We start from the raw sequence: 21,954 nt of genomic DNA, 5'->3' as shown, positions 1-21,954 counted from the left end.
GTAGGCACGAGGCTGGCTTCTTCCAATTAGCTTCCTCTGACAGAAATATTCCGTTTCCCTCTCAGCTGGGAGGTCTTCACAAAATACTACTGAGTCTTATCTTCAGTAAGATACCAATTATATGCTGATATAAAACTATTTTACGGAACCCCTTAAAAATACGTGCCATCATTTTTAGTGACAGGCGCTATTTGAACTTCCAAGGCAACAGTCGAAAGACTGAAGTATTAGACCCATTGCCCAATTAGGCATGAAATGAGAGAGTAACCTGACAGCAATGGGGAGATGTCTGAATGAGCGTATAGATCTTGAGGAGGTCCTGGCTAGTGCAAAGCCACTCCTCTGCGGTAACCACCCATGTTGTAAACAGTGGAAGCAGAAGCTCTGAAACTATTTTAAGTGTAAGGCTCAGGAAATGGGCAAGGGTGAGCTTGCTTCCTTCTCTACCTTCAGACTCTAACACTTGGGAGGCAGAGTAAACCAACTGACATTGCCAGGCAGGCAGTACAAGAAATGAGTGCAAGGTCTTGAGCAGGCTGGGTATGACTGAGGGCTCGCAATACCCATCAGTAAAATGATGAAGGAACAAGATAATTCCTCTCTAGCAACAGCATTTGAGAACAGACTGTCAGCTATTATTGATGCTCTGTGGAGAGGGACCTGGGTGTCCTGGCGGATGACAAGTTGACCATGAGCCAGCAGTGTGCCCTGGCTGCCAAGAAGGCCAATGGCATCCTGGGGTGCATGAAGAGGAGTGTGGCCAGCAGGTCGAGGGAGGTTCTGCTTCCCCTCTACACTGCCCTGGTGAGGCCCCATCTGCAGTACTGCGTCCAGTTCTGGGCTCCCCAGTTCAAGAAAGATGAGGAGCTACTGGAGAGAGTCCAGCGGAGGGCTGCGAGGATGAGGAGGGGACTGGAGCATCTCTCCTATGAGGAAAGGCTGAGGGAGCTGGGCTTGTTCAGCCTGGAGAAGGCTGAGAGGGGACCTAATAAATGCTTATAAATATCTGCGGGGTGGGTGTCAGGAGGATTGGGCCAGATTCTTTTCAGTGGTGCCCAGCGACAGGACAAGGGGCAATGGGCACAAACTGAAACACAGGAAGTTCCAGCTGAACCCGAGGAAGAACTTCTTCATTCTGAGGGTGACGGAGCCCTGGCCCAGGCTGCCCAGGGAGGCTGTGGAGTCTCCTTCTCTGGAGATATTCCAGACCCGCCTGGACGCGGTGCTGTGCAGCCTGCTCTGGGTGACCCTGCTTGGGCAGGGGGTTGGGCTGGGTGACCCACAGAGGTCCCTGCCAACCCCTGCCATGCTGGGATTCTGTGAGTCTGTGATTGCAGCAAGTGAAGCAATGATGTAATAGCTGGCAAGCAACACTCAAAAAAGCAAGGAATCATGCAAACAAGGAAAAATAAATCCAACCCCCTATTTCTTTTTCCTGAAAAAGTGATTCTGTAGCAAGCATCTGAGGAAGAACTCGCAACTACTAAGTACTAGCGACATAAAGTGATCATTGAATTAAGATTGTATGTCTAAATTTAGTAGATGACTATCCCTAAGCTGACAAGGAGCCACTCAAGTCATGGCTAGTGCAAATTTGAAGGCTACCAGATTGATCTAAAGAGAACCTGACGACTTCAGCTTTATAATATCTCCTACTGAAGGAAGTGTTTTAATGTTAAAATAGCTCATTATCCAGTTTCTGCAGTAAAATGATCTAAGCTCCAACAGACAACAGACTCTATGTCTCCACAGCCCTGAGTCACATCCATTTTCTATCTATGAACGAGGCAAAGGACCGCGTAATGGTGTTCATATTCAACAGGAATGATCTTCTCTTGGTGATTAGCTCAAAGAGCATGCCATGTTTGCTGTGACAGACTCAGGTTTCAAACTTTGTTTGTCATGGAGATTTGCAGCAACAGCACGTAACTTCGTCTTTTTCAGGGCAGCTTTTTCGAAAAAATAATCTCTCGTCTGCTCTCCCAATAAACAAATATATTGATTAAAATTACTCTTGTAAGACAAGCACTGGGTCATTAGTAAACACCTGATGAAGGATTACCAGTGCACCCATATGTGTTCCTTAAGATAACTTTTAATGACATGGTCATATATGTTTTGTCCCTAGATGATTTCACTAGAGGACAGAAATAGGGTTACACAAGCAACTTTGGTAAATTTGTCATCACCTAATATCCAGCTACTGTAGTTTTTTGTCTCATATTCTGTGTTTTCTATGTAAAAAGTCTAAGAACTTTCAGATATTTGGTCTCCATGAAGAAATAGTACCACATAGCTCTTCATATGTTTTCCACCTCAATATTACCTTTCAGGCATCCTTGAAAAACTTACTGGCTAATGTTTGTCATAATTTAGAACATGAGTACTCATAGGCAGATAATTCATGTTCTAGGCTAACTGTCATAGAGACTTAAAGCAGTGTAGGTCCTATATGGGTAATTCCTACAGGTTTAAGGATGTCTGAACACTTCTGCTCCTGAAGTTCCACACACATTTTGTAACACAGACTTTTTTCCACTGTTCTAAGCTACCTGTGTTACCTGGGATAGTAGGAACTATTTGTATGCACTGCTGTTTGTGAGTTATTTACGTTTTTTACTTAAACAAATATATTTTGCCCCAGGTTTTATTTCCTTTAAGTTCTCTGAACTTTTAATTTACACTTGGAAATCCACAGCACATCTTTGTTCACAACCTACAAACACCTATTTACATGTCAATAAAGCCTATGCCTTCTCAAACCTGATACATAGTCTCAGAGAATCAATAATTTAATAAATGTAAAATTCAGATGGACCACCTGCAAGGTTATCATTCAAGAAATGCAGTAGCCATTTCCACTTGGAATTTCACTGCTGTGTATTTTCCAGAATTAACACCTTTAAGGAGTTTTTTGATTACGTTCTGGACTTCTTACTGGTATCTTCCGCTCTGTATAATAAACATGTCTTAAATGGGTTTTATTGCGCCAACTGAGATTAAGCTTCCCCTCTAGAGAACGGATGAACATTGGGGAGGTAAGATGTTGAAATGGCAGGTGGCTTTTGTTCTGGCCAATGGACTAGCAAACAGATTACTTTCTACAGTAAACCAGATGTGGCTTTGGGAATAAAATAATCTTGGCAGGAATCCTACCTGCAGGTACGTATTAACTTCAGGAAATCGATGGCTGAACATGTGCTAGGAAGACTTTCTTCAGAAGCAAAAACGGATAAGGTCTCTTCAAACAGCAACAGTTTCTACTCCAGGCAAGGCTCCCAAATTTCACACACGCTCATCCACTTTATGCATGGACAGAGTGATGGAGGTTGTTGCCTTAATGCAACACAAACGTGTGACATTAATCATCTGGCCTCGTCTTCTCTCCAGGCAATTACCCAGAACATGGCAGGCTGTTCTTTATTTCCAATAACTACGCAGGGTCCTGAGCAGCATCCGTACCTCTACCAGACTTTGCTGTCGGAGCACAGACACCTCCGCACCAATGAGTCAGACAACGTGGTTTAATCTTTCATGTTTTAAAGCTGCTGTATACGCCTGGTGCGGTTCTCGGATCTGTGAAGCAAAAGCGACCAGTCCTGCAACCCTTTCATTTTCACTCACTCCCCTTCTCAGCCTTCCCCCGTTCTGGCCGAGCTGTCAGTTTTATGATCGCTCCAGCCGTTCCCAGTGAGGCCGTGACCACACCTGACGCAGCAGTGTGCAGAGTGCGTGCAAAGCTGTGCTGCCATTCAGCGTGACCTGGACAGGCTGGAAAGTTGGGCAGAGAGGAACCTGATGAGGTTCAACAAAGGCAAATGCAGGGTCCTGCACCTGGGGAGGAACAACCTCATGCACCAGTACAGGCTTGGGGCTGACCTGCTGGAGAGCAGCTCTGTGGAGAGGGACCTGGGTGTCCTGGTGGATGACAGGTTAACCATGAGCCAGCAGTGTGCCCTGGCTGCCAAGAAGGCCAATGGGATCCTGGGGTGCATCAAGAAGAGTGTGGCCAGCAGGATGAGGGAGGTTCTCCTTCCCCTCTACACTGCCCTGGTGAGGCCCCATCTGGAGTAGTGTGTCCAGTTCTGGGCTCCCCAGTTCCAGAAAGATGAAGAGCTACTGGAGAGAGTCCAGCGGAGGGCTACGAGGATGATGAGGGGACTGGAACATCTCCCCTACGAGGAGAGGTTGAGGGAGCTGGGCTTGTTCAGCTGGAGAAGAGAAGGCTGAGAGGGGACCTTATCAATGCCTCTAAATATCTGCAGGGTGGGTGTCAGGAGGATGGGGCCAGACTCTTTTCAGTGGTGCCCAGCGACAGGACAAGGGGCAATGGGCACAAACTGAAGCAGAGGAAGCTCCAGCTGAACACGAGGAAGAACTTCTTCCCTCTGAGGGTGATGGAGCCCTGGCCCAGGCTGCCCAGGGAGGCTGTGGAGTCTCCTTCTCTGGAGATATTCCAGACCCACCTGGACAAGGTCCTGTGCAGCCTGCTCTGGGTGACCCTGCTTCGGCAGGAGGGTTGGACTGGGTGACCCACAGAGGGCCCTGCCAACCCCTGCCATGCTGGGATTCTGTGATTCTGTGAAAGCGATTCACGGTCTCACAGAGCAACCAGCGCACGCAGATGAGCGGTTCCCCAGGCCCGGCAGTGAGTCACTGTTGGGCCAAAACTTCTCCATTGTAACCCTACGCTCTTTGACACTTGGGCAGAGCTCCAGTCTCACAAGCTTCAAGGTGAGACGTACTCATTTTTTAGGCGACTTTTAGGCAGCTTGGTTTTGCTTAAAGGATGGGAGAGGAAGGGGAAGGAATTGCTTGTTTATTATTACGTTTATATTGTTACGTTTATTCTGTTGCTTCTGTTGTCGTTGTGGTTTCATCCATCTGGACTGACGATCGGTCAATACATGATGGTTACAAGCTGCTTACGTAGTTCAGGCATTGATAAACTCACTGTAACTGACATTAGCAGCAAGAATTTGTGAGCTTAGTCTTTGTAAAAAGTGTCTATCATGGCAATAGGCACTACATTTAGTTTGCATTAATTAAATAATTAATTATTTCCATCTAAATCTCTCTAAAATGTTCTATCGTTAACACAATTTCTTAGCTCAGCTTTGTCAGGTCTCTCCCTGATAACCATAGCATTCCTTCTATGGCTAGAAAGTGGGAAGAACAGAAAAAAATGTTGGTATCTTATGTGCTGTGCCTTTTTATCCAACTCGAGATCCAAAAGGTGCACTTAAACTACGTAACGGAAAAGGTACATGTATTTGCTTTTCCATTTTATGCGTACACAAATTGTTTAGATGACAGTTGTACAATTTTTAAAAAAGTTATATAATACCCTGGAGCAGTCATCTGCTCGAACATGCATAATTTATTCAAAAATCATTTGTGGAGTTGAGGGATTGATAGTTTGGAACAGAAAAATTATAGGTATGCTAAGTACATTCCTGGAAGAATAAATCATGTAATCATATATTGAGATCCAGTATTTCAAAATTCAAAGTACAATTAAATTGTTTACACATGTAACAGCAGTGAAATAACTTTGCAAGGTTTACATCATAAACCCATATATCTAGAGAGTAAATAGTAGAACACAGCCCATAAAGTTCTGTCAATAGCGTTGCTTTCAATCTTCATTTCATTCCACCAAAACTTTTCATACTAGTCTGGCATTTTTTTGAACAACTATATACAGGACCAAAGAATTAGGAGCAGTAACTTGAAATATAGATCATATATATTTAATCTTTACAACAAATGCAAAAGCAGTAAGTGAAAAACAAAGACATAACAGACTGTAAAAACTCTCAAGAACATATAATGAAGCATAAGAGTGAATGTCATGACAGATTTATGTATGTTCTAGTTTCAGCAAAAACTGCTGAAGACAAATTTGAGAATATTTGTGTATCATACTTTTGGCACAATAGCATGAACCAAAATAAATTATCCAGGAATAAGACATAAGAAACAGATTCAGGGTGTAAACAAGAAGCCGAATAAGAATTTTGAATTAAAGAAAACTTTCAAGCCAAAAGAAAGAGAGGTTTTTCAGCCTTGCAGAGCACTCAAGAAAAACGTTGCGTTTTCATGAGTTTTCAGTACTTCCAAAGTTTCTGATTTAATTCTTGTGAAGAGTGTTTCTCAAAAGGTAACACATCATCTTTGTCAGGAAAACCAACATATTTTTATTTTTCATGAAATGCGTTCTTTGTATTTATGCACCGTACACAGTACACAAAAAGCCTATTCCATCAATGGCAAGCCAAAACAACAAACGAAAAGAAACTACAGAGGGAATTCTAAAGAGATTTTTCTTTTTTTTTCCTCGTACTATCTGTTCTTTTGGGCTTAGCCTCAGAAGGAATTTTTGTGTCCCAAAAGACATGGGATAACTTTTCCCAAGAATCACACAATCCAAAGGTTGCTATGCTTACGTGCACCTGCTAGATATGGGGTGGCTTTCTTTTTTTTTAGCCTCCGGAAATAGCAGCTGTCATTGATCAAAAAATGTTTAAGTTTTAAAAAAATGGTATGTTTCCCAGATCTGTGTGTGACAAGAGCTGGGTTGAAGTTACTCAGTAGTAGGGCCTCTACTGCACAAAAACATTCCTCGGCACTAAACAGCATCTTGCCATTTTCATAAAGTGGGTGACACGAGATGGACGGAGCAGAAGCGCAATGCATTTTTAAACGTGATCCTTCTCTACCCTGAGACCCTTTGCATCCTTTTGTCACAGCAAAAGATTCCTAAACCGGATCGCACCCTTCAACTTCAGGGTTCAGTGCACAGCCCAAGTGGTGTAAACGGATCCCGTTTACTGCACATGTAAACGCAGCCCATGTAAAATAAAACTGACCCCTCTCAGCACACTCGTGTGCCCCTGCTGCGAACTGCATCTGTGAGGTTTAGCGTGCTCTTAACCAGCAGCAACCTGACTGAGAACTAAAGATGTTAATACTTCACAATGTCAGGTGCTGAAAGCAGGACCGCAGGTACTTCTGAAGAAAGGGCTGTGGTGTTCTACCAGCGCTGAACCACAGGAGGATTTAACAACTGCTTATGAAAGCTGCATTGCAGGATAGCTATTAAAATCAGACATCCTACTTGCTACAATCATCTATCAGCTGCTTCTAAAATCCTGCCCACCTTCTGTGTGTCATCTGGAGGAGATAAAGTTTTAATTGTGAGCGGGTGGTATAAAAAAAAAACACTAGAAAAAAAAAGACAAGGCGCCTTCTGTCATTCCAAATTTCTTGTCCTGTCTTGCTTTATGTTTCAGTGTCTTTGTGCCAGTTGAAGTTTTGCAAGCAGCTTTTAAAAAGACAAAAAATATAAATAAAATCAATAGAAACAAATAAAATCTAGGGTGACAAAAAGCACGCCATAAACAATGAACGGGAATAAAAAATACTGCATTTCGCAGCTTTTTCCCTTCTATGCTTTGATTCTTCTCTCACCTGAGTTTCAAATAATTCCTAGTTTCTTTGACATCCATTACCAAATTCCCTTTTTGTCTGCTTATTCTACGTTTATATTTATCATCAGAAGAGCTTCTTCCCTGTTTCCACTAAGCTACAGCATCAAACAGCCGAAGTTTACGTTTTGGGGTTCAAAATGGTGTCATTCACAGTATTTTCATTCAGCTTTTCTGTTCACTTTCTTGAGTTGATGAGACTTGACGTTTTTTTTCAGCCATCTGAAATAAGCCTTGTTAAAGCAGTATTTATGTTACCGTAATAAGAACTGTCTTCAGACCATGATCACTTGTCATAGACGCGACAAATATTTGGTTCCCCTGGTGTGCTCCTCTTTAGATATGATGATGAAGTCTTAAAATAACTTCTCCCATGCTCAGTACAGTTCTTTTGAGTTACATTTTTTGCCTCTAAATTAAAAAAAAAAAAAAAAAAAAAGTATTTCCATACTGACAGCACGGGAAATTTCATGCTCTGCCACGCAGACTGCAGCCCTCGGTGAGAACAGCTTTTCTCATCTCCGCGCTGCAGACAGACGCTCGCGGAGCTGCTCGCGCAGGTCGGTGCCTCCTTCACCAGTCGGCTGGCCTGCTTATCTCGCGCTCCCAGCGCATCCCAGGCCCCTTCTTTCCAAGGTATTATTGGTTTAGTGGCTTTCTTGAAATTCTCAGGGTCTTGTTTCTGAGTCTGATTATTTTTTTTTCCCTCTGTGCTGCTTTCAGCGCTGTGTCGCTGCTATTTCACATGCCTAGCAGTTGACGATTTTTCTCTTTGAAACTCCCTCTCTTTCAAATTCAATTTCCTAATTGTTCCGTGGGAAAGGAACGCAGCCTTTGTTTTATTACTTATATTTTGGAAGGAAAAAACAAAGGCATGGTAACAGAAAGGACTCCTTTAGGGATCAAGTCCAAGCAAACACATGATAGATGTCTACTTCACACTAGAAAAAAGAGAAATGCCTCTCTACTGCAGACCCGTGACCATCTGACTGTTGGCTTAGCCATCGTGGCAAGACACAGAAAATCAGGTCTCATGAGGTCTTCATGAAATCTTAATGCCCCCCAAAAAATCTCTTTCCTCCTCATTTACCCTAACTAATGAGTTTTAGCAAAGGTTTTCTGTTCTTTCAGAGCCTGGCTTTATGCTGTTAAATTTCATCCCACTTCTCTCACTCTAGTCAAAAGATCATTACTCATAACACCTTTCAACTTAGTGTCACCTGCAAATTTCACGGATGCACATCAAATTCTTATCTCTCATTAATGACTATATTGCACATATTATGTCCAAAACCTAATCACAGTCCCCAAAGAGTGCTCCTGCTCGTTTGTCTCCTGCCTGGTAGCTGCCTTTCCGCCTAGGCTTTTGCAGTCTCCTCCATAGCCACTCCACATCCACCTTACCAGACAATTCTGGTCTGAACAGTCGTCGTCTCCACCTTCAGCACTACGCCCCATGGGGAATCGTATCAGATCCTTCACAGTTCAGATACATCAGGGTGTTCAGTTACTCATGTGTAAGAGATTGTGGTCGTACTGGAATGACATGATCTGCTCCCAGTAGCACCACTCTGCAACTTACTACACTTTCTATTTGTATCTGTGTTCGCAAGAATGTGAAAGTCTGGTCTAACTCTGCATGGTGCTGAGTAGCCAGGCAGTTTAAGGGGAGCCATCCCAGCTGGGTATGAGTTCACGCAATTCACCCTGTTTGGAAAGAATTTATACAAAGAAAGATGGTTTTTTCTAAGCAGTTTTAACCTCTTCCTGTTCCCTGCAATTCCCTTATAGTCATGGAGGCTACCTAGATGTGAAGGAAAATGTAACAAAAGCTGAATCCACCCATCCGTTTTAACTAGGTCCGTAACTTCCTGCAGACTCGAGACACGCTGGCAGCCATTAACATCAGGCAGCCCAAGATAGTTCCTATTACATGCCCACATATTCTCTTTACAGGGGGCTGTTGTTTCATATGCCACAAGGGATGAACAGTGCTAATGTAATAACCAACAGTTCGATGCCTGGTTTTCTCTACGTTCTTTGAAATGCAGGTCCATTTACCAGATATGGGTAAAACCCAAATTTTTAAAGATATTTTATGGAACTCTTTTCTACTGTATCCAGGTGTTTCAAACATTAACTTAACTTCACACAATCCACGTAAGCAAATGACATTTTTGCTTAAATTGGGAACTGAAATTAAGGCACAGCAGTTTTAACGATCTTGGATGCTCAACCAAAAATAATGCAGACCTTACTTTTAACACATCTTGACGTTCTGCAGCAGCTTGTGTAGGCAAATCACAGCTTCCATCCATTTCACATGTAACTACACATACTTAATATTTCTGAAAACTGAAGTCAAAAACCTTACTGGACATTCAACAAGCAATAAACAAACAGGTCTAAAACAGTGATCTTAAGTAACCTATCCATAGCCATCTACGAATGCTACAGCATTAGGGGGGATAGCAGACTGAAGAAGAAGAAGAGAGACACAGATTTTGGGAAATAACCAGAACACTCCATTTGTTTAGGTGCAACAGTAAGCATGCAGATTAGCTTTTTTGCTAGTATTAGCTTATTCCTGGTATTACTGTGGATCACAGAAGTCTATAATAAAAATACCAGAACTCCACAGCACTACACGCAAACAGAAGATAAAAGCCCAGCTTCCAGCAAATGACTATTTACTACACGCTACCTCTGTTTCCTCTTCACTGCTGGTATTTGGAATTTTGGGGTGAGTCCTCTGACGAGACTTGGAGACCCCCCCCTTTCAACATGCTACCGTTTGTAACACGAAGAACTTCTGCTTTGTGCCGGCCAAGCACCTCCAAAACCACTAACCCCCAGCCCCTTGTTTTGATAAACTTGTACTCCTTCAGTCCTTCCCTGGATCTGTAATTATAAATGGATCTGCATCCATTGGAAAGAATTTATACAAAGAAAGATGTTTTTTTCTAAGCAGTTTTAACCTCTTCCTGTTCCCTGCAATTCCCTTATAGTCATGGAGGCTATCTAGATTTGAAGATCATAGACAGAGACTTTTTTTAGTTGTCCTGCTCATGCAAGCTGCCCCTGAAACTTGTTTCTGACGCACATTCTCCTGGTTCATTATTGTTGTTTCAATTTTACTTTGTTTTTTTTTTTTTTTTTAATTTGGACTCTAGGAGATGGAGAATGATCATGAATGAGATTAAGAAACGCGTCCAAATTAAAAATAACCCAACAAAAAACACTGACTAATGGTCCTAACCAGCTTTGCTTAGCAACCCAGCACTAGTGGCCAAGAGAGAAGGCATGAACTTCAAGGGAGAGGGTAGGGTTGCTTAAACGAAGGCAATTACCAAAAAATGTTCATTACATGTTTCCTTTGATATCCACCCCCAACCCTGAGTTCTTTGGCTCTGCTACAGAGAGCTGATGGGCGAGACCTCAGCCACAGCACTGCTGTATGGTGTTCCAGATGTCTCATTTAAAGACGGATACCTGAGCACCACTGTTTTCTAACAGGGGAAACACAGGGAAAAAAAACATCTCAGTACAAGTGGCTTAACTCAAAATACCATGTAAAATGTAAATAGAATCATAGAATAGTATGAACAGGAAGGGACCCTTAAAGGCCATCCAGCTTAACCCCCCTGCAGTGAGCAAGGCCATCTGCAACCGGATCAGGGTGCTCAGAGCCCCGTCCAACCTGGCCTGGAATGGTTCCAGGGACGGGGCACGGAGCATTGACGGCCTCTCTGGGCAACCTGTGCCAGGGTTTCACTCTCTCAGAGTGAAGAATTTCCTCCTTATGGCTAATCTAAATCTCTGCTCTTTCAGTTTAAAGCCATCACCCCTTGTCCTGTCACTCCATGCCCCTGTAAAAAGTCCATCTCCAGCTTTCCTGTAGGTCCTTTCAGGCACTGGCAGCTGCTCTAAGGTCTCCCCGCAGCCTTCTCTTCCCCAGGCTGAGCAGCCCCAGCTCTCCCAGCCTTTCCTCCCAGCAGTGGGGTTCCGGCCCTCAGATCATTGCTGTGGCCTCCTCTGGCCCTGCTCCAACAGGCCCTTGTCTGTCCTGTGCTGAGAGCTCCTGAGCTGGAAAATATTTCACTTACTCCTTCCTTGGGTGTTGCAGAAAAGCCACCGAGAGCAGAACATACAAGACTGCTGCTTTCGGTCATAACACAGAGCGCAGCCGAAAGCAACCTGGGTGAGGAATCACAGAATGGTAGGGATTGGAAGGGACCTCTGTGGGTCACCCTGTCCAACCCCCTGCCCAAGCAGGGTCACCCAGAGCAGGCTGCACAGCACCGCGTTCAGGCGGGTCTTGAATATCTCCAGAGAAGGAGACTCCACAGCCTCCCTGGGCAGCCTGGGCCAGGGCTCCGTCACCCTCAGAGGGAAGAAGTTCTTCCTCATGTTCAGCTGGAGCTTCCTCTGCTTCAGTTTGTGCCCATTGCCCCTTGTCCTGTCGCTGGGCACCACTGGAAAGAGTCTGGCCCCGTCCTCCTGACCCCCACCCTGCAGATATTTACAGGCATTTCTAAGGTCCCCTCTCAGCCTTCTCTTCTCCAGGCTGAACAAGCCCAGCTCCCTAAGCCTCTCCTCGTAGGAGAGATGCTCCTGTCCTCTTGTCATCTTATCATCCTCGTAGCCCTATGGTTTAGGAACGGTTTCTCTTCTTCCCACGCAGACCAGTCCAGGGCTCTGGTCGAGCGGATTTGCCCAACACCTACAGCGATGGCCGGGAGCTCAGGGCAGCTCAGAGCGCGTCCTCTCCCTGTGCCGTGGCAGCTTTAGCACAGGCCAACGCAGCACCGTCCTCAAGGCTGCCTGACGGGCCGGCGTGGAAAATCCCAGCCCGGAAAAATATTTTTTACGTTTTCACAAAACAAAAAAAAAAACAAACAACCCCTCCGAGGCCATCAAAATGGACACTGGGGAGGGGGAAAGGCCGCTTTCCTCAGCGAGGCCCGCCGCCCCCGGCCCTGCCCGCGCTTCCCCAGCCGCCGGGGACAGCGGGGCGCGGACCGAGCCCCCCCACACCCCGCCGTGACGGGCCTCGCCTCGCCGCAGGCCGGGCCGGGGCGAGGGGTGAACGGCGAGGCGGCCGCGGCCTACACCGCCTCCTCCGCCACCCTCCCCGCTCCGCTTCCGGCTTCCCCGCTGACGTCACCGCGCGCGGACCCCGGAAGCGGAGCCGGTGGGGGGAGCGGAGCCGCCGCGCGTTCCCCGGTGGCGCCGCCCCGCCCCTCCCCGCCAGGCCCCGCCCCCCGGCGACGGGCGCCAGGTACGTGCTGCGGCCCGGCCCGGCGCGCGGGCCCTGAGGCGACTGGGGCCGGGGGGGGGGGGGGAAGGGGCCTGCCGGGAGACCCCCCCCCTCCAGTCCCCGGGGACGGAGCCGGGCCCGCCCGCCGGGCCTGCGCGGAGCGGAGCGGGAGCGGCCTGGCGCCGGGTTCAGCCCCGCACGGCGTGGGGGGGGGGAGCCGGGTCGGGGCCTTCCGAGCGGCTCCGCGGCGCCGGGGGCGGAGAAGGAGGCGAGAGCGGATCGATGGGGGTGGGATGAGGGGAGAAGCGTCTCGGCTGGAGGGGCAGGCGGGCTGCCCGGGGCCGGGGCGGGGTCCCCGTCCCCGAGGGGGGCTCGGACATCGTGGGCTCAAACCGTGTCTTGCTCCTTTCTCCAGTTCTTGAAGCTGCAGTGAAGTATGGCATTAGGCCGTTTTCTGCGAGGGGACCTAATAAATGCTTACAAATATCTGCAGGGTGGGTGTCAGGAGGACGGGGCCAGACTCTTTCCAGTGGTGCCCAGTGACAGGACAAGGGGCAACGGGCACAAACTGAAGCAGAGGAAGCTCCAGCTGAACATGAGGAAGAACTTCTTCCCTCTGAGGGTGACGGAGCCCTGGCCCAGGCTGCCCAGGGAGGCTGTGGAGTCTCCTTCTCTGGAGATATTCAAGCCCCGCCTGGACGCGGTGCTGTGCAGCCTGCTCTGGGTGACCCTGCTTGGGCAGGAGGGTTGGACTGGGTGACCCACAGAGGGCCCTTCCAACCCCTACTATTCTGTGATTCTGTGATTCTGTGACTATGACTGAAAGAATTTGGTGTGTTATAGTCTTAACTATAACTTCTGTTTGTATATACCACTGACAGTTATTTAGCAAGTTTTATGAAATGATGAGGAAGAGAAGGAAATTTGGTGCTTTTACAAGTACGAACAGTTGCTTAAGCAGCGTATTGCAGTCACTAGTTTAGTGAAAACTGACACCTGCAGTTAAAAAGCAGTCCAGAATCTGGCAACTGGAGGATCAATTAAAAGAATCAACAGATTTGGATAGTCCATTTTGAAGAGAGTTCTGGAAGGGGTAGAGGGATTTACTTCAGCTGGAAGTCTTGAGAGTGCATACGAGAGCAACGGGCAAAGAATTAACTCACTTTTCTAGAACAGACGTAGCAAATGACAAGTATGGTAACATTTTTACAATCGTTTAAAGTGATTTCTCTAGGTTGCTTTAGTTTGCTCTATTATGGATATCATATATCAAAAATAGAGCTGATGTTCCAACTGCGCATGTTTTGTTTGATTAATAATTCTAAGAATATCCTTTGTTATTAAAAGCACTTTATTTATGCTGATGACACAAGCAGACCCCTGTCACACTGACGGTAGTATGTCATGACTTAGTCTGGAAAGAACACGACAGCAGTTGTTACATTAATGAGAAAAGTTATCTGTTCCCACATTGACGCTTATTTCTGCAAATGAAGACCATTATGAAATTAATGAAATTACAGAAGACTGTATTTGTTAGTGCAGTAAATCATGCGGAGTGTTGAAGCCAGCATATTTTAAATCCTCAAACCGTGTGGATCCACTGCAGGACGTGGTTGGGCAGACATGGGGGTGGTGGGGTGACAGCTGAACGTGGTGACCTGAGAGGTCTTCTCCCACCTGAACGGTTCTGCGGTTTTCTGGGGGCAGCGATAACATTCCCACTTTTCGAAATAACCAAAAGCGCTTTGTTTGTTTGTTTGTTTGTTTTCTTTTTCCCCCTCAAAAATACACGCTGCGGCTTTTCGGCGCCATCGGCCGCTGTCCCGGAGCAAGGCTTGTTGGTTTTCCCCGCTGCCTAACGCCAGCTTTCCACAGGTGACAAAAAGTTGGCTGTGTGAGCGTCGCTCTCCCGGCTCGCACGACGCAGCTGGGCTGGAGCGGTGGCTTTCGTTCTGCCTTCCTGGTTACACCTGGTTGGAAAGTTCACAGAATCACAGAATCACAGAATCACAGAATCACAGAATGGTAGGGGTTGGCAGGGACCTCTGGGGATCCCCCAGTCCAACCCCCCTGCCCAAGCAGGGTCACCCAGAGCAGGCTGCACAGGACCTTGTCCAGGCGGGTCTTGAATATCTCCAGAGAAGGAGACTCCACAGCCTCCCTGGGCAGCCTGGGCCAGGGCTCCGTCACCCTCAGAGGGAAGAAGTTCTTCCTCATGTTCAGACGGAACTTCCTGTGCCTCAGTTTGTGCCCATTGCCCCTTGTCCTGTCACTGGGCACCACTGAAAAGAGCTTGGCCCCATCCTCCTGACACCCACCCTGCAGATATTTGTAGGCATTTATAAGGTCCCCTCGCAGCCTTCTCTTCTTCAGGCTGAACAAGCCCAGCTCCCTCAACCTCTCCTCGTAGGGGAGATGCTCCTGTCCCCTCACCATCCTCGTAGCCTCGTAGTTCCTGTTTGGAGGGAAGTTTCTGGTAGTTGGTTGGGCAGCTTGGAGAGCTGCGTGAGCTCTTCGTCATCTCTGGGTTAGCCAGGCATAGAGGTAGGGAGGTGATGTCTCAGTTTAAGTTATTACTGCTACTTGGCTTTGGTTTGGCAATGGGACAACTCAAAATTCATTACTCTACAACAGCAGATGTTCCACATCTGTAGTTCCTTTCAAAGAACCACGCCCTTTGCTTTTTAAAGAAATGTCGGCTTATTTTTTCTCTCAAAGCTAGATCCTAAAGCTTTTGTTACAGAGTGTACCGCTTTCCTTCCAGCTAGTCAGCTTTTAGCTGTGGTGTGACATGAGCCAAGGTGCTCGGTCTCGTGTAAGCCGGCCTAACAAGTCTTCACAAACCGCACCTTTCGCTTTACACTATTTCCGCATGGAGTTTTTGGATAAGGTGGTGGATTTGAAAAAGTAGGTCACAGACCTTGGTCAGGACACGCCATCTTTGGCAAAAGAGGTGTTATAAAATCGACAGCAATCGCAAAGCTAACTGCATGTCTTTGGTGTTTTGGGTGCATTAAGAGGAGTGTGGGCAGCAGGTCGAGGGAGGTTCTCCTTCCCCTCTACACTGCCCTGGTGAGGCCCCATCTGCAGTGCTGTGTCCAGTTCTGGGCTCCCCAGTTCGAGAAAGATGAAGAGCTGCTGGAGAGAGTCCAGCGGAGGGCTACAAGGATGGTGAGGGGACTGGAACATCTCTCCTATGAGGAGAGGCTGAGAGAGCTGGGGTTGTTCAGCCTGGAGAAGAGAAGGCTGCAAGGGGACCTTATCAATGCTTCTAAATATCTGCAGGGTGGGTGTCAGGAGGACAGGGCCAGACTCTTTCCAGTGGTGCCCAGCGACAGGACAAGGGGCAATGGGCACAAACTGAAGCAGAGGAAGCTCCAGCTGAACATGAGGAAGAACTTCTTCCCTCTGAGGGTGACGGAGCCCTGGCCCAGGCTGCCCAGGGAGGCTGTGGAGTCTCCTTCTCTGGAGATACTCAAGACCCGCCTGGACAAGGTCCTCTGCAGTGTGCTGTAGGTGACCCTGCTTGGGCAGGGGGTTGGACTGGGTGACCCACAGAGGTCCCTTCCAACACCTGCCACACTGGGATTCTGTGATTCTGTGTTAGCTTCACAGTGATTTGGTGACGCTGTGGAGTAGTGTGGTGATAATATTTACCTTAAATAATCATAAAGACCACTAGTACAGCAAAAAAGTAGCGTCCTTTTAGTAATCGCTGATATTTTCTTGGAGTCGTTAATGAGTCTGAGGGGCAAAGAAGGTGGCAGCGTGTTATGCTTCCCATGGTAAAGCTGCCTGATGATGGCGTGTTGGTTAGAGATTGCCTGTGGGAAGTTAAAATTAGGTATTTTGTAATTACTCAGGAAAAGGTAAAAATGCTCTTGTGTAGGGGAGACTGAGATCTTAGCAACTGGAGATACTTAATGGTTTAGAGGGTATTACAGAGTGATGCCGACGTGAAGTACAGGAAGCATGTCGTCGTATGCTGTGCTGGGTTTGGAATTGAACAGATCTGGTGTTCTGAGAGTTTCAGGTCTTTTTTCACTTTCTTTCTTTCAAAAAAAAAAATTAATAATCCTTCTTTGCTCACGAGAGCGCTGGTCTCGCCGAGGGAAGCCCCAGGCGACGCGGTGTCCGTTGCCCTTACCTACTGCCTGCCCTTAGTCTGCCGGAGGTCTGATCTGCCGCCCTCAGCGTCACTCCGGGCACTCCCCAGCCCGCCTCGGTCAAAACACGGTGGGTGAGGACAGGTGTGATATTTCTAGTGCTCAAGCTGACCTGACTCCTTTTGTCTGAAATAGGTTAGCAGACGCTGGCAGGCGTAGGAATGAGATGAAAACTTCCAGCAGGCCACCAGCACTGAGCAGCTGGAGGTGGACGAGGGCATCATCATTTCAGAGGCGTAGTGCTGCACGCTCAGAGCGCTGTCTGCCTTACTGAAATACCTCTGATTACTGGAGTTTTTCTTACCAGCGCCTGGATTTTGTCTGTTTTCTTCAGGTTGCTTTTTCAGTGATTGTAGCCTATTACGGGTATATGTTAATCTGCTAGTTTACTTGACCATGGTTTTTACGGAGTTGCCCTTTATATACGAGTTAGCTAATGTTTGGGAGAGCTGCTCCTTATAATTACTCAGTGGGGATTTATCTGTTGGTCTCTTTTCTTTTAAGTTCACAACCTTGTATTTTTTTTCTTCTCCTGAAGACTCAGCACTGACTTTGGAGGTTTTGTCCGTTCCAGGCTCTATAGAAAAAGTTCTGAATGCGACTCTGTTGCTGGTACTTTGAATTTGACCCACTGTTCCTTTGGGGAACAATGTGCTGTGGTGACTGAGGAGTTTTTTAGATTTACAATAGATTCCTGTAACTCTTTGAAGTAAAGCATACATACAAAGAATGAATGGATATCTTTTTTTACTTTTTTTTCCGCTCGCTTACTGAAACAAATTGGTGAACAGTGGGCATGGCAACATCTGCTTATGAAATTTAATGCTGCCCTGTGAATTTTTGGGGGGCCTTAGAAGAGACATTTTTTTCTCTATAAGCGTGGTCGTACGTACATCTGCTTAGCCCGTATATCAGTTCCACAGATTTGCACCGAGTGGAATTCCTAAAGCACAATTCAGTGGGTTTGTAATGGGTTAATATTGCATGGATGTTGTTCAGTGTTCTAGGTGCTTTGGTTGGAATGTGTGTTATGTATATATTTGCAGACCTTTTTATTTTTGAGAGGAAGGCTCTGAGAACTTCATGTTTAACTACTCACAGTGTTCCTTACACTGTTCTCATAATGTGACCGAGTCTTATCGCAAGGTGGAATGATACAGCATTCAGTTTTGTTTAATCCTTGACCTTTCTGCTCAGCTCATCGTCGGATACCTGTTAGTGCCAGTTTTGGCAGGGGTTTTTGTTTCCTCGCTGGCTCCTCGGAGCCAGGCTGGGCCCCACGAGTCGTTTCCCTCCGGCCACAGACCCGCTCTGTTACGGGGTGCCCAGGGTGCGGTTCCGCAGCCTGCTCGCGTTGCTCCCCCGCTGCTGGGATAGGCAGCACTCCGCTCCTCGTCCTGCCCCATCCCTCCGGGCCCTGCAAGATGTCGGCTGGCTGCGTGGTGAGCGAGGTGGGGAGGCTGATCCAGCTGACAGAGAACTAGAGGTATAAAACCCTCCGTTCTCCTTGCGTCAGCTCGCTCACTAGCGCTGGTGCCGTCATAAGGAGGGATGTGGGACTGTGTGGTTGGGAGCGGAGAGGCTGGCAGGAGGAGAGGGGAAGGATCACTTCCTCTGGGCATGTTCTGTTGTGTGGGTTTCAGCAGATCATGGATCTTTGGAGCGTGTCCAGAGAAGGGCAGCGAGGCTGGTGAAAGGTCTGGAGAACAAATCTGATGAGGAGCAGCTGAGGGAGCTGGGGCTGTTCAGTCTGGAGAAGAGGAGGCTGAGAGGAGACCTTCTCGCTCTCTACAACTACCTGACAGGAGGCTGTAGTGAGGCGGGGTTGGTCTCTTCTCCCAGGTAACCAGCGACAGGACGAGAGGCAACGCCCTCAGGTTGTATCAGGGGAGGTTCAGATTGGATATTGAGAAATATTTCTTCACTGCAAGAGTGGTCGGGCGTTGGACCAGGCTGCCCAGGGCAGTGGTGGAGCCCCCATCCCTGGAGGGGTTCAAAAACCGTGTGGATGTGGCACTTGGGGACATGGTTTAGCAGGCATGGGGGTGTTGGGGTGACGGTTGGACTTCATGATCTTAGAGGGCTTTTCCAACCTTAACAATTCCATGATTCTATCGATCCGCAGCCTGAGTCACCTTATGCTTGACCTGGCTGTGGATGAAGGCCCCTCTGCCAGTTTGCTGAGCAGCCTGCTGCTTTGAGTTAATTATTAATGATACCGCTGACGAGGATGGTGTCCTGCTCCGTGGGCCGGTGCAGCCTTCGCGTAACCGCCTGTATTCCTGTGACGCTTGCCTGGAGAGTGTTGGCTTCCTGCTTGGTGGAACCTGTCTGGTACTGCGGTGTGTATTCTCAGATGGGTACCCAAAGGGGAAAGATGGACCGTGTAGAGTTTATTAGGCTAATTTTAGGTCTTTCTGCTTTACGGTTACTGTAGTTTCTGTATTCTCCCATCTTCCTGTTGCCCAGCAGAAGCTGAAGGCGACCAGTCTGTGCTAAACCTGCTATATAGACACCTGAGTCTTAGAAATATTGATTTTTAGTACTAGCCTGAATTAAGTATTGTCTTAGCAACCACAGTATTAGCTGAGTCAAATCTATTTAGTGCAGTGGTAAATTTAGGAAACTCTTTTGTCAGCAAGTAGGTTTTTTCTGACGCAGGCAAATGAAAGAAAATTTTCTTTATCGTATGTCTAGAGAGATAATGGCTAAAATAAGAATTAGCTGTGCATGTTGTCCGTTGGACTGCGGATTAGCCAGTTCTGGTGTTGACTGAAGCACCAGTGGTGCTGAATGTTAGTGTTTGTTTCTTGGTGCTTGTGCATTTAAAGTCAGACCCATCATATTACATTGTTCAAGTTTTTGTATGGTTTTCATAGTTCACTGTCAGTTGTTCGTGAGTGAGTTTTCTTCTTCACTGCCACTTTCAGGTCAAGGTTTAAGCTACATATTTTTTTGAGAGGGACATACTGAAAAATGTGTTTGACTGTATTGAAAAATTTCTTGATTATTCGTAAGTACCTGTGGGCATCTCTGAGATGTGGATAAAAAATATGAAATTTAATAGGAGGATAGCTTTGGAAGTTGTGAACTGTTTCCCAAGACAGCTAGTCTGTATTTATCTGAATTAAAAGCTTTGTGAAGTTGCCATTTTCCATTTGCAGTTAAATCTTTGAAGATGTTTGATTTGAATTCTCTGGGCATTTCAGCTGCACTCTGCTGGCCTGCTGGGCTTTCTTCACTGCGTCGGCTTTACGCAGCGTGCGTGGTGAAAGCTCCTGGTGGGACACAGGAAAAATGGGTTCTTCTGTTTCTCGTCATCCCTTAACTGAAGTGTATTTTGGCTTAGGAGCAGGCATAGTGGACCTCGTTCTTGTTTTATTTCTGCTGCATACTGGGAGTTGGTAGCTCTCATGTAGTTTGCAGCCGTTGTATGCGTCTGTGCTTGAAGGACAACTGTCTTGGTTTTTGGAGTAGTAACTGCTTCTCTGAGAAGATGGACAAGGCGATTCTGATTGATCATATTTTCAGTGTGCCAGGTGCACTCCAGGTCATCTTGAATGTTGCATTGAAGACCAAGCCCAACAGATAATGCAGTTGTTATTGTTTCTCTTCAGGTTCTGCCAGCCAGGCTTCACAAAGCCTCAAAGTGCACAGCTAAGTGAATGTCATGCTTATGCATAGCACTATTAGTGTATAATGCATGCAAATCTCAGTCTCCTCCTTTAACTGAAGAAGGTGCTAAACCATGTTCTTTCTTTGCTTTCTTCCTTCTTGACCTAAGCTCTAGAGTATAACCAAGCAACCTTGGAAACATCCAGCTTTTTTCTGACGAAAGAGCATGCAATTCCTCTCGCAGAATGTGTGTGTTATAAACCCATCTCAAGGAACAAGGTGTTGAGTAAGTGGACTAGGTTTAAATAAAAACTGGGCACCACAGTCAAAAACAAAACTAGAAATATTTTCAACAGAGAAATATGTTACCAGGAAGACTTGGTAGTGAAAGAGCCATTACATGAAGGCATTATGGAAATATGGTGAAATGAGGGATAAATAGGTGTGCTCGTGCACGTATCTCTCTAGTAATAATAGTCCGTGTAGTGAAATAGTATCTCCCCACTGAAGCATAGAGTTAGATCCTGTGACATAAAATCTGAACGACTGGGAATTGTGTATCTGTATGTTTATAAATCCCAAGCTGCGAGGCTGTGTTAACGTAACTACCAGGCTGTGGTAGCATTGCTGCCCGCGTCCAAGCCAAGGAGAAATATTTCAGAGCAAGCAGAGCCATCAAAACCAGCAAAGCTGTTATAAATGCAAACTCGTGTTTGTACGTGCTAGTCAAGAAGTCAAAAAGGAGTGGAGATTTCTTGATACTTTATTTTAAATGCTTGTATTTTGCAATAGCGGAGTTTGAAATTTAGAAGAATGAGCTATTGGCTGTCACCGCGATCATTTATGGAGTCCTCCTTTTGCTTTGTCTGTGTTTCTTTCTTGCCCACGTTGGCAAATAAGGCTGAGAAGTTTTCGGGCAGCAGCTGTATGTTCCTGCCTTGTTCTGACACCTCAGCTGTAGCAGGTAATGAACTGAATCTGAGAATTGATAAGTTAAAAGTATGCTCTTATAAAAAGGGGTGTGGGGGGGAGGAAGGTAGTTTTACCTCGGATCAGGTCCCTGTTCTGGTTTGACTTGGACGTGATTCCCTGAACAGGTTCGCTGTGCTCAGCTGAGCGGGTCGCGTGGGCAGGGGGTGGGACCGCTGAAGTCGTTTTGCAAAGGTGTGTTTGGGAATATGTCCTTTGATTCTAAGACCTGGGGGCAGGAGCGGTCTTTGTTCTGTGTTTGTTCTCTGTGCCACAGTGGGGTACTTGTTATCTGCCTGGATGAAGTCGAACACAGCTTTCGCTTGGGTTGGATTTAGCATTTCTCAGCAGAAGAAATCGTCCTCAATTTTTAGAAATTTCAAGCATGTTCTGATAATGGCAGCGTGAAAGCTCCAGATTATCTCACTTGGTGTTGTGTCCACTGTGATAA

General features: G+C 46.6%; 1 protein-coding gene across 3 annotated transcripts in view; it reads left to right on the top strand.

Moving 5' to 3' along the window:
• The first annotated feature begins 12,676 nt into the window (after nt 1–12,676).
• Nucleotides 12,677–21,954, top strand: part of ARB2A (ARB2 cotranscriptional regulator A) — a 284,994-nt gene continuing 275,716 nt past the window's right edge. For 2 of the 3 annotated variants that reach the window (XM_075411658.1, XM_075411656.1), the window contains exon 1: nt 12,677–12,771. The gene's annotated coding sequence lies outside the window, so the exon portion shown is untranslated. Of the gene's footprint in view, nt 12,772–19,195; nt 19,262–21,954 lie in introns of those variants that run through there. The other variant, XM_075411657.1, reaches the window with a different exon arrangement.

The sequence above is a fragment of the Opisthocomus hoazin genome, chromosome Z, assembly GCF_030867145.1.
Source record: "Opisthocomus hoazin isolate bOpiHoa1 chromosome Z, bOpiHoa1.hap1, whole genome shotgun sequence".
NCBI lineage: Eukaryota > Metazoa > Chordata > Aves > Opisthocomiformes > Opisthocomidae > Opisthocomus > Opisthocomus hoazin.
This window is presented reverse-complemented; position numbering and strand designations above follow the sequence as displayed.